Here is a 5,488-nt window from a genome sequence, read left to right as displayed (position 1 = left end):
TCTGCTTCATAGCACCTACTGCATCCTCTAAGATGGAGTGTATCCTGATGGCCTAACAGAGGCTTCAGGAGGTCATGCTACCACCCTAAGTCAGCAGCATCTTGGTAATGAAGAATATGGTAAAAATAGTGGATTCAAGTAGGCACAAGCCCACTGCTACACTTCTTTTGCTATGAAATGACTTTCTTGATTAGAAGCAATATAATATGGAATATGAAGTCACTATTGATAACGAGTAAAGCAGAAACACTACAGTCAAGGAAGGCAGATCAATACCAAAAATGTAGGCCTATCCCAAAGAAGACAAATTTATTTCCCCAATGGGGAAAGGTCCAATGTAATCATCCTGCTACCACATGGCTTGTTGATTTGCAGGGAAGTGGCAACAAATCCAGGCTCAGTGACAATGTCTGCTGTTGCCACGTTAGGCACTCAGTGGAGTCAGCCTTCCTTAGGGGAAGTCTGTGTGGGTGAATCCAGAACAAAACTTGGTAATAATCATATTTATTCTCTATTTAAAGATTAATATTTGGGCTGAGCTCAGTGACTCACACCTGTAATCTCAGCACTTTGGGAGGGCAAGGCAGGAGGATCACTTGAGCCCAGGAGTTAGAGGTCAGCTTGGACAAAGAAAAAAACCATCTCTACAGAAAATACAAGCATTAGCCGGGCATGGTGACACACACCTGTTGTTCCAGCTACTCAGGAGGCTGAGGGATTGCTTGAGCCAAGGAGGTTGAGGCTGCAGTGAGCCATGATCATGCCACTACACTCCAGCCTGAGCAACAGAGTAAGAGCCTGTCTCAAAAAAAAAAAAAAAAAAAAAAAAAAAAAAAAAAAAAAAAAAAAAAAAAAAAAAAAAACCAGGTACAGTGTCTCATGCCTATAATCCCAGCACTTTGGGAGGCCAAAGTGGGCAGATCACCTAAGGTCAGGGGTTCGAGACCAGCCTGGCCAACATGGTGAAACCCCATCTCTACTAAAAATACAAAAATTAGCATATGTGGTGGCACACACCTGTAGTCAAGCTACTAGGGAGACTGAGATGGGAGGATCACATGAACCTGGGAGACAGAGGTTGTAATGAGCCAAGATCACCATTGCACTCCAGCCTGGGTGACAGAGTGAGACTCGATGAAAAGAAAAAAAAAAAAGCAGAAAATTAACATTTGAGTTATTTCAGATTGCAGACAAAGCAAAGACTCTATCTCTTATAGCCACATTTACAAAAAAAATTGAGATATTCACAGTCTGCCTCTCTGTCAACACTGGACTTGTTTAAAAGTTATTTATTTAGGCGCCCAAGATGGTCGAATAGGAACAGCTCCAGCTTCCAGCTCCCAGCGTGAGCAACACAGAAGATGGGTGATTTCTGCATTTCCAACTGAGGTGCAGACTGACACCTCACACCTCACATGGCAGGGTACACCCCTGAGACAAAGCTTCCAGAGCAAGAATCAGACAGCAACACTTGCTGTTCAGCAATATTCTATCTTCTGCAGCCTCCGCTGCTGATACCCAGGTAAACAGGGTATGGAGTGGACCTCAAACAAACTCTAACAGACCTGCAGCTGAGGGTCCTGACTGTTAGAAGGAAAACTAACAAACAGAAAGGACACCCACACCAAAACCCCATCAGTACATCACCATCATCAAAGACCAAAGGCAGATAAAACCACAAAGATGGGGAAAAAGCAGTGCAGAAAAGCTGGAAATTCAAAAAATCAGAGCGCATCTTCCCCTCCAAAGGAACACAGCTCATCGCCAGCAACGGAACAAAGCTGGACAGAGAATGACTTTGACGAGTTGAGAGAAGAAGGCTTCAGTCGATCAAACTTCTCAGAGCTAAAGGAGGAACTACGTAACCAGCGCAAAGAAACTAAAAACCTTGAAAAAAGAATGGATGAATGGATAACCAGAATAATCAATGCAGAGAAGACCTTAAAAGAACTGATAGAGATGAAAACCATAACACGAGAACTACGTGACAAATGCACAAGCTTCAGTAACCAACTTGATCAACTGGAAGAAAGAGTATCAGAGATTGAAAATCAAATGAATGAAATGAAGCAAGAAGAAAAGTGTAGAGAAAAAAAGAGTACAAAGAAAAGAACAAAGCCTCCAAGAAATATGGGATTATGTGAAAAGACCAAATCTATGTCTGATTGGTGTGCCTGAAAGTGATGGGGAAAATGGAACCAAGCTGGAAAACGCTCTGCGGGATATCATCCAGGAGAACTTCCCCAACCTAGTAAGGCAGGACAACATTCAAATTCAGGAAATACAGAGAACGCCACAAAGATACTCCTCGAGAAGAGCAACTCCAAGACACATAATTGTCAGATTCACCAAAGTTGAAATGAAGGAAAAAATGTTAAGGGCAGCTAGAGAGAAAGGTGGGGTTACCCACAAAGGGAAGCCCCTCAGACTAACAGCAGATCTCTCAGCAGAAACTCTCCAAGCCAGAAGAGAGTGGAGGTCAATATTCAACATTCTTAGAGAAAAGAATTTTCAACCCAGAATTTCATATCCAGCCAAACTAAGTTTCATAAGTGAAGGAGAAATAAAATCCTATACAGATAAGCAAATGCTTAGAGATTTGGTCACCACCAGGCCTGCCCTACAAGAGATCCTGAAGGAAACACTAAACATGGAAAGGAACAACAGGTACCAGCCATTGCAAAAACATGTCAAAATGTAAAGTCCATCGATGCTAGGAAGAAACTGCATCAACTAGAGAGCAAAATAACCAGCTAATATCATAATGACAGGATCAAGTTCACACCTAACAATGTTAACCTTAAATGTAAATGGACTACATGGTCCAATTAAAAGACACGGACTGGCAAATTGGATACAGAGTCAAGACCCATCAGTTTGCTGTATTCAGGAGACCCATCTCACATGCAGAGACACACATCGGCTCAAAACAAAGAGATGGAGGAAGATCTACCAAGCAAATGGAAAACAAAAAAAAGCAGGAGTTGCAATCCTAGTCTCTGATAAAACAGATTTTAAACCATCAAAGATCAAAAGAGACAAAGAAGGCCATTACATAATGGTAAAGGGATCAATTCAACAGGAAGAGCTAACTATCCTAAATATATATGCACCCAATACAGGAGCACCCAGATTCATAAAGCAAGTCCTTAGAGACTTACAAAGAGACTTAGACTCCCATACAATAATAATGGGAGACTTCAACACCCCACTGTCAACATTAGACAGATCAACAAGACAGAAAGTTAACAAGGATATCCAGGAATTGAACTCAACTGTGCACCAAGCAGACCTAATAGATACGTACAGAACTCTCCACCCCAAATCAACAGAATATACATTGTTCTCAGCACCACATCACACTTATTCCAAAATTGACCACATAATTGGAAGTAAAGCACTCCTCAGCAAATGTAAAAGAACAGAAATTATAAAAGGTCTCTCAGACCACAGTGCAATCAAACTAGAACTCAGGTCTAAGAAACTCAATCAAAACCGCTCAACTACATGGAAACTGAACAACCTGCTCCTGAATGACTACTGGGTACATAACGAAATGAAGGCAGAAATAAAGATGTTCTTTGAAACCAATGAGAACAAAGATACAACATACCAGAATCTCTGGGACACATGTAAAGCAGTGTGTAGAGGGAAATGTATAGCACTAAATGACCACAAGAGAAAGCAGGAAAGATCTAAAATTGACACCCTAACATCACAATTAAAAGAACTAGAGAAGCAAGAGCAAACACATTCAAAAGCTAGCAGAAGGCAAGAAATAACTAAGATCAGAGCAGAACTGAAGGAGATAGAGACACAAAAAACCCCTCCAAAACATCAATGAATCCAGGAGCTGGTTTTTTGAAAAGATCAACAAAATTGATAGACCACTAGCAAGACTAATAAAGAAGAAAAGAGAGAAGAATCAAATAGACGCAATAAAAAATGATAAAAGGGATATCACTACCGACCCCACAGAAATACAAACTACCATCAGAGAATACTATAAACACCTCTACGCAAATAAACTAGAAAACCTAGAAGAAATGGATAAATTCCTGGACACTTACACTCTCCCAAGACTAAACCAGGAAGAAGCTGAATCCCTGAATAGACCAATAGCAAGCTCTGAAATTGAGGCAATAATTAATAGCCTACCAACCAAAAAAAAGTCCAGGACCAGATGGATTCACAGCCAAATTCTACCAGAGGTATAAGGAGGAGTTGGTACCATTCCTTTTCAATCTATTCCAATCAATAGAAAAAGAGGGAATCCTCCCTAACTCATTTTATGAGGCCAACATCATCCTGATACCAAAGCCTGACAGAGATACAACAAAAAAAGAGAATTTTAGACCAATATCCCTGATGAACATCGATGCAAAAATCCTCAATAAAATACTGGCAAACCGAATCCAGCAGCACATCAAAAAGCTTATCCACCATGATCAAGTGGGCTTCATCCCTGGGATGCAAGGCTGGTTCAACATACACAAATCAATAAATGTAATCCAGCATATAAACAGAACCAAGACAAAAACCACATAATTATCTCAATAGATGCAGAAAATGCCTTTGACAAAATTCAACAGCCCTTCATGCTAAAAATTCTCAATAAATTCGGTCTTGATGGAACGCATCTCAAAATAATAAGAGCTACTTATGACAAACCCACAGCCAATATCATACTGAATGGGCAAAAACTGGAAGCATTCCCTTTGAAAACTGGCACAAGACAGGGATGCCCTCTCTCACCACTCCTATTCAACATAGTGTTGGAAGTTCTGGCTAGGGCAATCAGGCAAGAGAAAGAAATAAAGGTATTCAGTTAGGAAAAGAAGAAGTCAAATTGTCCCTGTTTGCAGATGACATGATTGTATATTTAGAAAACCCCATTGTCTCAACCCAAAATCTCCTTAAGCTGATAAGAAACTTCAGCAAAGTCTCAGGATACAAAATTAATGTGCAAAAATCACAAGCATTCTTATACACCAGTAACAAACAAACAGAGAGCCAAATCAGGAATGAACTCCCATTCACAATTGCTTCAAAGAGAATAAAATACCTAGGAATCCAACTTACAAGGGATGTAAAGGACCTCTTCAAGGAGAACCACAAACCACTGCTCAGTGAAATCAAAGAGTATACAAACAAATGGAAGAACATACCATGCTCATGGACAGGAAGAATCAATATTGTGAAAATGGCCATACTGCCCAAGGTAATTTATAGATTCAATGCCATCCCCATTAAGCTACCAATGACTTTCTTCACAGAATTGGAAAAAACTGCTTTAAAGTTCATATGGAACCAAAAAAGACCCCGCATTGCCAAGACAATCCTAAGCCAAAAGAACAAAACTGGAGGCATCATGCTACCTGACTTCAAACTATACTACAAGCCTATAGTAACCAAAACAGCATGGTACTGGTACCAAAACAGAGCTATAGACCAATGGAACAGAACAGAGTCCTCAGAAATAATACCA

This window comes from Rhinopithecus roxellana, chromosome 3, assembly GCF_007565055.1.
Source record: "Rhinopithecus roxellana isolate Shanxi Qingling chromosome 3, ASM756505v1, whole genome shotgun sequence".
Taxonomy (NCBI): Eukaryota; Metazoa; Chordata; class Mammalia; order Primates; family Cercopithecidae; genus Rhinopithecus; species Rhinopithecus roxellana.
The sequence above is the reverse complement of the archived record's forward strand: the minus strand, read 5'-3'. Positions refer to the sequence as shown.